A 15,602-nucleotide genomic window follows, 5' to 3' on the forward strand; every position below is an offset into this window, starting at 1 on the left:
ATGTTTATTAAAGTTATTCTTCATATCTTTACAGCTTGAACACAAAAGTAGAACCAGTTACTATGGACCTTATGTTCTAATGTGTACCAATGTACATTTTTTACAATACCCTGCTACCTTTTATGTCCATTGATGTAATTGTTTTATTTTTTTTATTACAGTTACACTTAGATCTGCACACTGAAAACTGCTTTTATAGAATATCTCACTTATTTATATCACATCTTAACATTTTTTTCTTTACCGTGCGTGTATAATGAATATTTGACCACAACTGTACCGAACATAGCTATTGTTTTTATGGACACTCAAGTAAATCTGGGTCTCATTTTCTCACGTTTCAGACGTTTGATAAATTTGACATTAGAAGCCCAGTGTGTTTGCAGGACTCTCTTCCTCCCCCAGTCATTGCACTCCTGTTGCATTAAAGTGTTTTGAATGACAATCGTGACGAGCTGGCGCTGAGCTTGAACTTGACCGATGGAATTGCCTGGGAAAAGAGGCGCGACTTTGGCCCTTTGCTCCTCTCCTTTTATGAGGAGGAGGCTGTTAAGACTGATGTCAGTGCTCATTAGCATAAACCCCAGCCTGTTCCCAATTAAACCTGGAAAGCAGTAAAGACACCAGTCTGTTTTCACATGGTGGCCAATGGACCAACATCTCTTGCCCTCTCCGCACAAGACAGAGCCAAAGTAAAGTAAGCCTTTGAAACTTTTATGTATTATTATCTACTTTCATTGTAAAGGTTCATTCCTGTAATTGAAAACTCAGCATCTGCTCTCAGGTTGGAATTCATTCATATTTTGGAATCATTTTGTAAATCTTTTCCAAAATGTTTTATTTGAAATTGTGTTTTGTTGTGCGAAAGCTGGCAACTGTTGATGCTGGAAACAACACAGGACACGTTCAGTTTGTCTCTTGCTTCCATGTGTAAGTTAAATATGAACTGCATGTATGTGGTGATTGTGTGGAGCATTGTGTCATCGTTGGTGACTAGATTTTTTTTATTCCTCATGTTTGTGCAACTTCACGTTATTCTAGTTTAATTTTTTCTGGGAATTTGTTTTGTAACAGAGAAATAAGACCAATAATTAGACATACACTATTATGTGCTGCCATTTTTCTAAATTGCTCAGTGATAATCTTAAATATTAATAAAATGTCATTAGACTAACAGAATCAGTCGGATTTCTTATATCTAGGATTGAACAAATCTAAGGTTGCATCAGTAGAGCTCTTCCAGAGTTGCTTCTTGTGATGTACTGTTTAAAAAATGTTGATCTGCTCATATGTTCCCTGATGATTAAACAGAAAAGGTTCAAAAATAATCATCAATAATATAATAATATGTTTGTGTGATTCAATATATATTCATCGTTGTTACATTAAGCCAACATTTACATGGATTTGAGGACCTAAACCTAAAACCTAAACCTTTATAACACTACATTAATCCTTCACCAGCACAAAACAATTAGTTACACTGAAGTGCGACACTTGTGAGTGCTAATTTGTTGGCGTGACAGGGGGAAGGACAAATATTTGCTCCTTGTTGGCCTTCATCTGTGACCTCTGACACCGTAATGTCACTGCGTCAGGTCAAGCCTCTTTGAACAGCGGCTATTACAATTCCCAGAAGTGGCCACTTGAATTGGTCAGTTATTAGCAATTGAAGCAAATAGGACTTAGTGTGGTCACACATGACGACACAGCAGCACTCATTCAAATCTGAGAGAAACTAAGTGATTTCAATGTTTGGCAAAAGAGACCTGGTTTTTAAATTGTATTTAAGTTTTTAAACATTATTTTTAAAACGTTCTGGAGGAAAAAAAAAGGACATGAGTTATAAGATGAAAAAAGAAAGAAAGAGGGAAACTGACATTTTTTCATTATTTAAGCCTGAAAGAGGAGCATTAGTTGTCTTTATTCAATCTAAAATAAGCAAAAAGGCGATGAAATCAAACTGTAAATTAAATAATATCAACAAAACTTTTAAACCTTTAAACCTCAAATGTGTTCACCTAAATTGTCTTGATCTGTTTTTATTTCCTATAAAGGCCAAATGTTCCTCTCATTCCCACTAAATATGTATAATTTTTGTATAACAATATAACACGCTTTGTATTAACATGTCATTTTCCTGTAGATAAAAAAAAAACTATTCGACTTTACTCCCGTATAAATACTAAGTTTTCCTCGTTATTTATTTACTTTTTAATCCTAATCCTAATATCAGTATAACATGCTGATTTAAATTGCTAAATACAAACGGGATGATGTCATTTTTGTTTTTCATAAATCATAACAAACGCCACAAAAAACACCAGCGTCATTTTTAAAACACTCAAACCGATTCCCATCCATCCTCCGCACTATCATATAGCTTTGCATTTTGTATAAATCATACATGTTAATACTTTTTGCAACAGGATATAAAAAGCACTCTATTTTTTTTTTAGTCTCGGTGATTAGACCTTCAGTTTTTCAAGCAGAATCACGTGATTATCGTAAAAATCAGTGCAAATGTTCGCTTGTGCATCATCATCATCACAGAGGCCTGAACATGTTTATTCGATACTCTTCACTCACATAAGATAATTAAACAATACTGCTGCATTATTTATGCCTTATTATAATTATAGACAATAATTACTGTAATATTTTTTCAGATTTCATCAGCTTTTTATGTGAATACATTTAAAATGAGAAAAAGCCTCTCGCTTTCCTAAATCAAATGCACTTAATTTTATCTGCAGCGTTTCAATATGTTAATGTATTCATCTGCTAAATTTATTCTTTGTATTTCTGTGAAATACCCATAATAATGTATGACGCTGTTCTTTTTTTAAATGAGGTTTTTAACGTGTTGAAGATTCAGGCCAATCAGACCTGACACAGGCCTGAGCGCCGGTGCTGCTGTGCTGCTCTTCAGCCAATAGGTGTCATTGTTTAGCTCCACTTGTCTGGATGTCGTTGAGGTTTGACGATCATTTTTGTCGTGTCTATAAAAGCAACACCACGGTTTTTGTGTCGCTCCTCCTCAAACTGTTAGGAGTTTTATTTGAGAAACGACAATAATTATTAGACTCTCATGACAATGTTAATATATACAAAGATACTATAAAATAATATAATAGATAAATAGATAAATAATCATGGAAAACAAAGGATACATTTTTGATTACAGATTAATCATTACATTCATACATTTTCATTACATCGTATTTTTATTGTAGGTTTTAAAAGACTGAGACTTTAAATACTTTAAAAAGACTAAGATAATTTTAATTTAATTTAATGTACAGTGACAATAATGTAAGGCTGATACAAATAATATAAAATGTAATGTAATACGTACATTCAAAGTTTCACATAATGGCAAATAATAGTGTGTGGTTTTTTTTTTCGAAACAGACAATTTTTGACCTTTATAATCCAGTCCTAAATATTCTATATTATGATCCTTTAGTAATTCAAACCTGAGCATCTTGTTCAATTATTGTTCGTCTGAAATGTTCACACACACACACACACACACACACACTGGACATATTTGTTCAAAATGTCTTTTATGGGCGGGTCTTATTTTATTCGTCTTAATAGATTACTAACTAAATAAATAAATGAATGCGTGCAGCAGCAGCAGCTTAGTACCAAAATGGCACAAATGATTGTGGTTGTGTTCCACGCACGAGCCTCTGCGCCATGTAAACCGCGGCTCTGCACGCGCGCTCGTATTGGACATCAAACGTAGAGTAACCTATCGCGGCGCGTGACGTCAGCACGCAAAAACAAGCACGTTTAACACATGTGATCGTTTTTTCCCCCTATTTTTTTTTTTTAGCAGCGCACCCCGTTGACGCTCCTGTGGACGCATGCAGCCTCGCGCCATTCTATTTTTACAGACCTATAATTCAGCAGCTCTGACATTTGGCACGGGCGCGTATTACCGCCGCGCGCTCTCTTTGACGCGCACGGAAGGAAGGAAGGAAGGAAGGAAGGAAGGAGGGAAACAAGGAAGGAAGGAAGGAAGGAGGCGTCGCAACACGAAACAACAACGTGACCCGCAGGAGCCGTGGGGAAGGAAGCATCTGCTTCTGCTGAGGCTGCGGCAACATCAGCATCACACACACACACAGAGAGACACGCGCGCGTCACTGCCGCTGCATGCGCGCTGTTTGTTCCTTGATTCCAGCTCTCGTTTCGTTTTTACGCATCTGCCTCTTTATAATCAACCCACCAACGCTTGGAAACTACTATATTTACAGTCTCCTCCATGTGAGCTGGTCACACAGGTGCCTGGAGACCACTGCCGAGGTCCGTCTCCATCCTCCTGCCGGTGTCTGTGAACCTCACCAGGAGGAGAGTGTATATAGGTGCCTTCTATACGGCACACTACTAAAGTATGTGGCGTCGAGCTAAAGCTTCCTGCTGCATTTTTAGCCTCCACCCTGAGACTCCAAGTTTTTTTTTTTAACCCCCCCCGCCCCCTTTTTTTTTTTTTTTAGATCTGCTGCATCTGTCTCCTCTGTGCCTTCCTCCACCCCTTACTGCGCCCTCCCACCGTGCAGCCACCACCACCACTATTCCTTCCATCACCATCTCTATACTGAAGGCTGCCAATATTGACGCTTCATGCAACCAAGGAGAGAGACGCGTCATTCAAACAGAACAATAGACACCGGCTCTTAATGGTCAGATGTTTGGGCTTCTGGACACGTCGTCCACTGTGCCCTCTGAGTGTGTGTGCGTCTGTGTGTGTGTGTAGAGGGAGAGAGAGAGAGAGAGAGAGAGAGAGAGCAGGGGAGCAGCGACGCAGCAGCTCCGCGCACACTGTCATCATCTCCTTCTTCTGCTGCTGCTGCTGCTGAGGAGGAGGAGGAGGAGAAGCCCCGGGATGAAGGAGCGGATGCCGGCAGCATGTGTCGCCTCCTCGGCCTTGACTTGTTGTCCCTCTGCGGCCAAAGAAGCAAACACAACTAAAAGCCTGTGACACACTTCAGCGGTGCTGGATCAGATTTACTCCCAGTCAGACTGTGAAGTGAAGTCTCTCTCTCTCTGTATGTCTCCGTGGACTTTGGGCTCTGTGTGGTTGCACGTGAGAGATTTAGAAAAAAAAAGTTGCGTAAAATTACTTCGTGGACTTAAACCGGAGATGTGGAATTTACTCCAAGTGTTTGGCCTGTAAGTACATGATTTTTGCATGATTTATATTTGAATATGTGATAGTTTTAGCCCCATAATAATAATAATAATAATAATAACATTAATACTAATAATCAGTCAGTGTAGATTGTCAGTAATTGTAGTTGTGCAAATGAGATTTATTTACAACTGATTTATGGATAGTAATAAAATAAATGAATGAACATTTCAAACAGCAGAGTGGCATCAGGCTGCTGCGGCCTGAGTCTCGGGTCTGAGTCTCGGGTCTGAGTCTTTTCTGGCCCCAGCACCAGCGTTTGTAAAGCAAACAGTTGTGTGATTGTGAGCAGAGCATGGGAAAATGTGCCCTTGGCCGGGAGGTGGAGGGACTTGACGCCAGAGTCTCTTGTTAAAGAAGACTTGTGTGCTCCCAGACAGCATTGTGATGCTAATGAGCACCAGCACGTTGTTGAACTTGATGTTGACTTTTTTCTTTCTTTCTTTTAGGCTTTCTTTTCTCCACTCCACCTCCTTTCTCGCTCTTTTTTTCTCTCTCTGTCAGTTGTTTGTGGGAAAATCTTCTTTGGAGCTTCAGTGTGAAATGAATGAATCAGGCTTTTGCAGCTCACTACAATAGAGAACCACCACATTCTTGGAAACACACAGAGTCACTCACAATTTTTTTTATGTTTTTTTCTTTATATACGTTTATTTTCTAAATTCAGAGAAAATATCTATATATATGTACATATCTATTACAGTCTAATATTGTTAATATAATTATAAATCAGTAATATGTCAATTTAGTAGTCTGAGTATTCTGTTCTCAATATATAATCTTTCTTTCTTTCTTTCTTTCTTTCTTTCTTTCTTTCTTTCTTTCTTTCTTTCTTTCTTTCTTTCTTTCTTTCTTTCTTTCTTTCTTTCTTTCTTTCTTACTTTCTTTCTTTCTTCCTTCCTTCCACACAGTGCAACAGGTGCACAGGCCTACTGTAGCTTGTACTGCTGGCACCGGTGTGCATCCACATCTAATGTACATGTAAACTCGAAAAACACACAACATTTTTGTGGTTACATTAATTTATAAAAGGCACAGCACTGCCATAAATATTTCATCATAAACATAATACAAAATAATATCATAGTGAAGCAACAATCCGAAGAAAAGCTGATATAAAAATTTACATTATTATTTAATCATTATAATTATTTTTTATGCCGTATCCTGCAAATAATCCAAAAATAAATGAACACACACACACACACACACACACACACACACACACACACACACACACTTTTGATACTTCTTTTCGTAGGTTTAGATGAGATCATTCAGAATATGAAAGTCGTGTATTTTTGCTAACTGATATCGTCTCTCCTTTTTAATTTCAAACTGCATTTGTATTATTTTTTTATTCGGCCTCAGTTGATTTAGATTTGCCACGAACAACAACCTATAACTATAAACTGTAACAAAACAATTTCCTCACACGGCGTAAAAAGAGCGCAGTGAATTTAATTTCCTTGGTTTCAGCACCAAGGACAGAGACTGAACTTTCTTCCTGTAGATGTGCTGAGCTCCACGCAACCTCCGCCATTTGATCTGTTGTGAAGAACTCTTTATCTTTCTTTACTGTGACACAAATAAATATAAAATAAGATGTTAATGATGAATAGTTTGAATTAAAGGGGAACAAACAAACACACAGAAAAGAAAATAATATAACAGAACAGCACATATTGGAATAGAATAGAATTGAAAATAATTAATTAAATTATTAGGTGTTCAGTGTATGTGTGTGTGAGTGAGAGGAGGCGTGACGCAGTTGGGGGCGTGTCAGTTGATACAAGCGAAGAAACGTTTGAGTGAGTCAATCAGCGTTAATGTACAGTACAATCTTTTTTCATATCACACACACACACACACACACACACACCTGACCTTAATATATATCCTATTTATTAAATCTTTTTTTTAAATATTCAACAAAACCATATCTATATATATATACATGTATATGTGTGTGTATATATATACATATGTGTGTGTGTATATATATATATATGTATGCATGAATGTGTGTGTGTGTGTATCGCAACTATTTGATTTACAGAGGTTTGGAAATTTACTGATATGGTTTGAAAAAAGAAAACACTTCATGGATTATTAACGGAGAACGTTTTTATTTTTCCACGTCAATTCAGTGCTGTAGTTGCACTTGGTTTGAAGTTGGGAAAAAAAACTTAACACAAATGGTCTGAAACATTAATAAGTATCTTAAATGTCCTTATGTTAAAACGTCTTTAAAAAAGCACACACACACACACACACACAGTGGAAAAATAAGGCCCGTTATTTCACATGTATCCTGGATTTGTCATATTTAATTCAGTGGATAACATTTTACTGTCTGAGGGAAGTGGAAATATGATTAATACACATGCAGCCAAAGACCAGAAGAGAAAACACTCCACTTGCTTTTATTTACTACTTCAGCAAGAAGTCAACTAAAATGATTGTATTTTATTTATGTAATTATTTTAATTTTAGTCATCAGACATGCCGATAATTATCCCCCACACACACACACACACACACACGTTTGTAATTAAAACACAATGCATCCTAAAGATCTGTTTCCATTTCATACATTTACTATCCTATAATGGAGTAAACACACGATTACGAAATAATAAGAGTAAACTATTATATTTAACGTAAAAAAAACACACCAGATTTATGTTTTTTCAGAATAAATTGAATGTAATGCTGAGATCACTGAGCTGCAGGCTTTGTTATTTGTCAACAAACTTGCTGTCTTTGTTGGGTGTGGCTGATTGTTTACTGTCAACAACACTGTGATGTGTGACCTGTAGTCAGTCACGTGCTGCACAATATTCTGTTATAATATTATTGTTGGATGTTTTTTAGTGGATTCTAGGAGGATCACGTGAGGGATGAACTGATCCCTCACCTTGTTGAATGACCCGGAGACTCAGTGGAGTGAGTGAGTGCATTTTTTGGATTAAACCATGCAGATTTTTTGGATTAAACCATGCAGATTTTTTGTGATAATGCATCAGTCGAAAGTTTTTAATGGTCTGTATTGTGAAGTCACTGCAGTGATTTCCTCCTCCAGTCTTTATCAGGTCTCTAAATTGTGTTTTTTCTGCGTGTCCGTTATATGTCGACCCCACCGATGCTCCCACACACGTGCTCACACCTCATCCCGCGTGTCCCCCCGGCAGTGTGACCCCTCCGCGCAGCCTTTCATGTGACTCCTCAGCTTTTTTTTTCCTCCTTACATTTTCATCTCTTCCTCCGACTTTGCTGCAGTCGGTTTTTTTTTTTAGTGAGACCACACAGTGGACATTGTGCTCGCTTTATTTCTTCGTGGATTCACTCACATGCATCGATAATGCTGCGCGTAATAATGGGCTTTGTGCTCCAATGTGCCGGATTTAGCTTGTGGTTGAATGCAAGGAGTATGACGACTGGAGAGAGCCGAGGACAGAGGCTCTTATTCTGACTCAGACTACAAGATTCACTTATCCTGCTGGATATTTAAAAAAAAAAAACATTTAATTTTGTTTACTATGGAAGTACAGTTACACTTAATATGGAGTATATGTGTTTTTTGAGTCACATTTAAAGGTTTACGCACTTAATCTGCCCTTCTGTACCTATAATGTAATCTAAGATGTCAAATTGCAGTATTTCATCCACACTTTTATCGTAGTCTTTTATTGCATTTTTACGATTCATTTCAGTTCATTATTATTTGTATTTGTATGTCGTCAGACGATTATGATTAGGTTTTTGTTTTTTTAATCCCTTAATTGATCCACTAAATTAATCAATACAGCATGAAAAGTGGAAAAGTCACGAATATATGACTAGCATTTGGGATCCTGAGCCAGATTCTGAGCGCATTCTATATTAAATTGTTGATTTCAAAACATTATTGCTGTCTTTACACAATGCTGTATATGCAGCAGTCTTTGGTGAACTCAAAGGACTGCATGTGCTGTGATTTATTACCTCCAGAGTCCTATTTTGTCCTGGACTTCAACTTGTCACAGCCTGTCACCAACTAATCCAAAGTATATACATGCAGTGAGGCTGGAGCTGCTCCACTATACTAGATCATGTCGTTGACATTTAGCCCTTCTGTACTGTGCTGCTGTGTGCAGGCCTCAGGTAGTTTGTCATGCTTTCAAACATCTCGTGGATTAACTCAGCCAACAACACGGAAATAGTGGTGTGTGCTTTGAAATGGGTCGATGTACGCTGGCATTTAAAACAACAGTGAGCTGCTTGTTGGTGAGCTGCTGTGAGGAAACACTGGGTGGAGCCTGCCATTACATCTCACCTCGTGACTCATGATACATATTGTTTATATATAGGTCATTATATCATCCAGGGAATGTTGGCTACATTAATGTCATTAGAGGTGTACGTTATTGTCCTGTCGTCGTGGGTGACACGTGGATGTGTGGACGTCCTCCTGCAGATGTTTGGACCATATTAATATCCATTTAATTTAAAGAAATGACATCACAGGTTTAGTTTCAGTTGTTTTGTTGCAGACTTTTAGACAGCAGTGTTAGATCTCAGTCAAACAGTCAGAGCTGCTAAAAGTTGGTATTGAGTGACAGCAACTTTTCGATATAAGGTGATATAGAGGAAGTTCGATACCCAGTTGATACCACACAACTAGTGAAGTTTGTTACTGTCAGGTCAGGACTTATATGGCAAGTTTACCATATATACCTCCTCCTATTATAACGTATAACATACATATATATCAGGCACGACATTAAAAGTGAATTCAAATAATACCAAGGACCTTTCCTAGACACTGGCCAAGAATGAATGCTCTTTAAATTAATTTGATGCCTTGGATCAGTTTCTTGTCCATTCGTTTTTATTGAAAACAAGACGTTTTGTAGCCCAGTGCTGCTGTTTATGTGATGACATCATGCTGATGTCAAGCTATGTTTGGTCATTTTGCGCCTTTACATCATTGTCCATACAGTTGTAGGTTATTCCAAAGCGGAATAATGGCACGGGTTTAACTGTAACCTACTGCGTAATGGGCAAAAAACAACAACTGGATATTTACCTAGAATATGACGTGGTGTGTGCATGCGCGCGTTTATATTTTAGAGAGAGAGAGAGAGAGAGAGAGAGAGAGAGAGAGAGAGAGAGGTGAGCATGCAGGCAGGCGGAATGCAATGGCTCCATGTGACCACAACACACGCAGCTCCAGCGGCGGCGGCCCCTTTAAGAGACGTGGGTTAGTTTTTCTCTTTGGTTATCTAGCTGTATGAGTTTATGCAATATCATAAAGCTAGAGAACCGAATGTATAAACTAATTCTGCAATCATCACGGCGGAATGAGTGAGCCGCTGCCGGGACCGACGGCGCGGCTGCTGCATGCTGGTGGATGAATGGAGCGCTATGGAGGGATGGAGGGAGGGAGGGATGCAGCCTGCACACGGAGGACTGGAAGCCCGCCCGCGGCAGAGTCCGTGCACCGCACCGCCGAACGCAGCGCCCGCTTCCCTGGACGTGTGCAAGAAGAGCGGAGGAGAGGAGCGAGTGGAAAACACGCGGATTCATGCGTGATACATTTGTTTCCACGGGTGATGCGAGGAGTGACAGCCAGTCAGAGACAGGCTCCATCCATAGAGTGGTGATGATGATGATGACGACGAAGAGCTGTTGCTCATCATGGATCAGTAACGGTGTGTTTTTGGTGACAGGACTGAAGCTGAGCATGTTTCACACGCTTTTGTAGTGAACGTGTAGTTGATGTCGGAGGCTGATAATGAGGAGCTGAGATGAACACGGTGTGTAGCTGAGGGGAGGCACCTGATTGGACGATTCCAGGGAGTCACGTGTTCCAACAGTACCCCCATTGCTGTTGGTCTATGTGTACTGTATGTAGTAGCTTTAAGACTTATATCCATTTGCAAGCGGATGCTCCTTAGCAGACGTGTGCTGCTTTAAAACAAAGTTTTAGATACCGTGGCACAATTAGTTTGTTTCCACTTTGGAGATGCTTTAATGTCGCTTGACCACACTGTACTGCTGATCTGATACTGCACAAGAACGATGAGACTGTCCAAGTTAATCAGACATTGGTACTGAGACAATACTGCGGTCACTTGGTGATTGTCTTATATACCTGTATTTCTTTTTTTGTTTTTTGTTAAGTAGGGTCACCATGAGCTAATGTGGCGCTATACACTTTCTGGGGTCTACACGGAACATAAAGACAAAACAAAGCTTTCCCTTATATCTAAAACAAATGAGACAGAATGTTACAGTAAGTCCCAACATGTTCCTCTAGCTGCAGACACATCTAGTTTTACATCACCTCTCTGTGCCATTAGGTGTTGTTCCACCCTGTTTTTATTAAAGCTGGCTGTATTATGTATTTGCATGTTCAGCTTCAGGCCTGGCAGAAAGAGATGGCGACTCAGAGAAATAGAGAACGACAGATTATCACAGATTATTTCCTTTATTGCCGCGTACTGAATGGCTGTATGCAGTAAACGTGGCTGCTGCAACTTAACTCATGCTGCCATTGTCAGCGAGCACACACACATATATCACCGATGAGTATATGCCTGTTGGTGGTGTGTGGATATGCTAAGCAGATTTTTGGAAGGCGGTAATAAGGACGGGTCAGCTGGGTCGTCCAGAGATATTTTTCTTGTTCCGGGGCCCTGTTTTATCATGCTGTTTGGGCTGCTCATCATCATCTGCTCTTTCCTGCTCCATCCTCAGAGTCAGAGAGGAGCTCCTGTCTGTCTGCTCTCCTGGAGTGATAGGGTGAACCACTCTGCTGTGGAGCCTGGTGAATTTTAAACAAGCCGGTTGTGAGTTAGCTGCTAATGCTATTGTGCTCTGTGTCGTGCACAGAGGAGTGTGTAATGAACGGCACAGATGTGCTGCTGCTGCTGCTGCTGCTGCTCGTAGGCCTCATGCTTACTGCGTCACAGACCAGTATAGGAGGATGGAGAAGGAGCTTGTGTGGACAGAGCAAGGGAATATGTCTGCTCTCACATCAGGCTGCTATATCGCTGTATATGTGTGTGTGTACAGAAGAAATATTGGACTATAAACCTCAGTTGTATGCAGTTGTAATTATGACCGTATTAATCTTTCGGGCTATTAGTATGAACTGTGCAGTTAGTAGTTTAGCAGAGCATCATGCAAATGAATGCCTTCATTAGCAAAACACTGCAGGACCAAGATGTTTCAATTTTAATGTGCCATAAAAGAGAAAAGCGTGTAACGTCCCAATGAGACAATATATTTAAATATGCAAGCTTAAAGCGCATTATTATTATTATTATTACCATTGGAATATCCTATCGTGCATTTTATTTAGCACGTCATAAACGGCAGCCATTAAAAATTTTACAACTACATTTTAATATTATCGCAAATAAACATCCCCAGTATGAAGCCACAGCATTTGTATTACTGCAAATCCTCGTAAGATTCAACACCATGTGGACAAATACCAATTCCACCACCACCACCACCACCATGCACCCATCTTTTCCCCCTCTGCTGCAGCAGAAGTGAATGCATTGCTGTGGGGGTAATAAATGGAGGATATGGCAAGAGAGCCCTTTGAGATTGAAATGCAGTCTGGCGAGTGACTGAGAGGGAGGCTAGACGTCGGTGTTCCCACATTAATATGTGTCTGTCTGGGCCCTCTCCACCATCAGGAGGAGGCCCTCAACACCAGATGGAGCCCAGTCTAGCCTGGTCTAGGTCTAGCCTCCCAGCACCTGCCATGTAAGGCTGCTTGACACTCTCCATTGTCTTCCACACTGATTTGTTTTCCCTCCACCAATTTGACCTTTACATATATTCTACAGGCTAGAACAATTAAAGATATAATAAGCAATATTCCTGCATTAAAAGACTAATGTTATATATTTTGTTAAGTCTAAGGTAACAGAAATGCACGAGTGAAGCAGACGAGACAGCGATTCCACGCTGCATCTTTTTACGGCATTTAACGAGCAATGAAATAAAATACACGAGGGTTGGGGATATGTCGTGGAACATGAGCTGAGACAACAGGAGAGCAGGTGTTTGTGCATTTGGTTCAAACCTGTCATGTCTGTGGTCTTTTGTGCCAAAACACAGATATGTCATGCTACCTCTCTCTCTCTCTGTGTGTGTCTCTTGTTTTCTTCTTTCGCTCGCTTCCTCTGCACTGTATGGCTGATATCCTCCATAGCTCTGCTCTGAATGTGGAATATAGGTGACTGTTACCTGTTGACAAAGATGTTTAAATACGGCACCTGTACCCTATACACACTGTCCTCTATACTGTAAGTAACAGGGCCGGTGTTTTAGCGTGACAACCATAGGCTGCAATTTCCGAAGCCACCATCCAATCGACGTTATCTTGTTTGTGTCACACTCGGCCTCAGGATTAGATAGCACTTGTGTGTGTGTGTGTGTGTGTGCACATGCAATTGGGCATTTGTACATGTGTTAACGTGTGTGTGCTTCAGCACGTTGTTACGGCCATCCTTAGTGCCTCATTTTTTTCCCCCTACAGACCATAAACATGACAGGATACTGTTGATTACAGAATAGGTTTTTTTTTACAGTGGAGCATCACAGTGTTTTTTTTTGTTTTTTTAAAACAACCTCAGGACTGTGCTCAAGATCACAGCTTGTGATTTGTTTTTATCTGCGTCTGTAAATCCCATCTATGTTAAGAAAATGACGATTTTTGCACCCAAAGGAGTGGAAATACTGGGATTTCTCTTTGTCAGCATTATTTTATATAGCCGTTATAAGTGAAAACTGTTTTCAAAGTTTAAGCCGCGTTCACATTACACATATTATTGGTGATAGCGTCATTATCGCATGTTTTCCAAGTGCGACGTCTTTCATAACCCACAGTCGTTGTCTCCATGTACCTCTGAAATCCATTTTCAATTATTATCAGTTCTCTTTTCTAATTCACCTTGAATTGCGATGGCCTACTGCATATAGACTTTTCTTTCTTCTTTTCTGAACTTAACAATTCTGGGTTTGGTAGCCTAGCAACAGCCTCTGACCCATGCAGGGGAAAGGGGGGTGGGGGGAAGAAAGGCCGACATGCAGGCTGTAAAACCCTAAAAAAAAAGGATGCCGGTTTTCAGTGGATGTATTCTCCGTATATTTTGTGTACACGTTGTCCAGTCTGTTTGTAAATGTGTGTGTGTGTGATGAAGACTGGCATTTAATGTATTTACGGTTGGAAACTTTCTATATCGATCTAAGTATATTCTGCTGCTGTTTCTCATTTTAGAGCATTTATTATTATTATTTTTGCATCGTTCAGTGGAGTGAAACCAAAGAGATGTTTCCTTTTGATGCTATATTAAGTGTTAACTATTGTACTATTATAATACAAATCTTATTTTTTTTTTTTAACAGTAAACACTGTTTTTGTATCAACAGAGAAAAAATTATTTTTTTCTTATGATACTAGATTTCAATGATGTGAAATGAATTTGTGCTCAAGGACAGCGTGTGTTTTAAAAGTAAATCAGGTCGTCACCTGTTATGGGAATGAACCGTCTCTTAACTGACTGCTTTCTCTTTTTGCAGGAGTTGTGTGCAGTGCAGGCAAGAAGAGCAGTCGCACACAAAACACATGCACACATCCCAAGTGAAGGCGACCTTTGTGTGAAACCTGCAGGGCAACAGGTCCTCCTCAACCAAACACACCCACTGTGCTGTGAACAGACTTCATTGCTTCAAAGCTACAGGTGAGATTTTAACAGTAATTCCTCCTCTGTCAGTCAAACTGCTGTGATTACGATCGATAAATGCGGTTAAAAAATGCGCATGAATACACAGACCTGTTATTGTTGAGGACTGAGTCACAGAAGAGTTTTCTTTATCCCTCTTTTCCTCACCTCCTGCTTTATGATAGATATCACCTCATAGATTTTTCCTGTTTTGGCAGCTAAAATGCACGTCGGCCACTTTCTGTAATCTATATTTTATTTCGCTTGTGGGATAAATGTGTGCGGGGGTTTGGTCCAGATGTGTGTTGGCAAGGTGCATTCATTTGCAGTATACTGTACACCTCATTTGTCTGATCCAGCTTGCGTTACCACCACAGGGTGTGTGGGTCAGATGGTGATGGCTGCGTTGGCTACGTTAAATAACGTGACGTCACACCAGCACGACGCAGTGTAGCGAGTGTATGTAGCTCCGCCCTTTATGACCTAGACCACTGGAAAGGTACGGATTGGTTCATTTCAAACTTTCATGTTCTTTACTCGTCCGCTGCCCTCTTGTTAAGTCAAATTTAAGTCCTATTTATATAGCACCATTCGCCTGAAAGAGCATTACAGTCTGTACAGCAGGTGAAACCCTCTATCCTTAGACCTTCACATCGAGTGAGGAAAAA

General features: G+C 39.8%; 1 long non-coding RNA gene across 4 annotated transcripts in view; it reads left to right on the top strand.

The window, feature by feature from the left end:
* The first annotated feature begins 616 nt into the window (after positions 1-616).
* The window catches only part of LOC122780795, a 42,918-nt gene continuing 27,932 nt past the window's right edge, over positions 617-15,602 (top strand). For 2 of the 4 annotated variants that reach the window (XR_006361737.1, XR_006361740.1), the window contains exons 1-2: positions 617-697; positions 14,792-14,952. This is a non-coding gene — a long non-coding RNA (uncharacterized LOC122780795). Of the gene's footprint in view, positions 698-3,836; positions 4,404-4,508; positions 5,185-14,791; positions 14,953-15,602 lie in introns of those variants that run through there. The other 2 variants (XR_006361738.1, XR_006361739.1) reach the window with 2 other exon arrangements.

Source organism: Solea senegalensis, linkage group LG14, assembly GCF_019176455.1.
Source record: "Solea senegalensis isolate Sse05_10M linkage group LG14, IFAPA_SoseM_1, whole genome shotgun sequence".
NCBI lineage: Eukaryota > Metazoa > Chordata > Actinopteri > Pleuronectiformes > Soleidae > Solea > Solea senegalensis.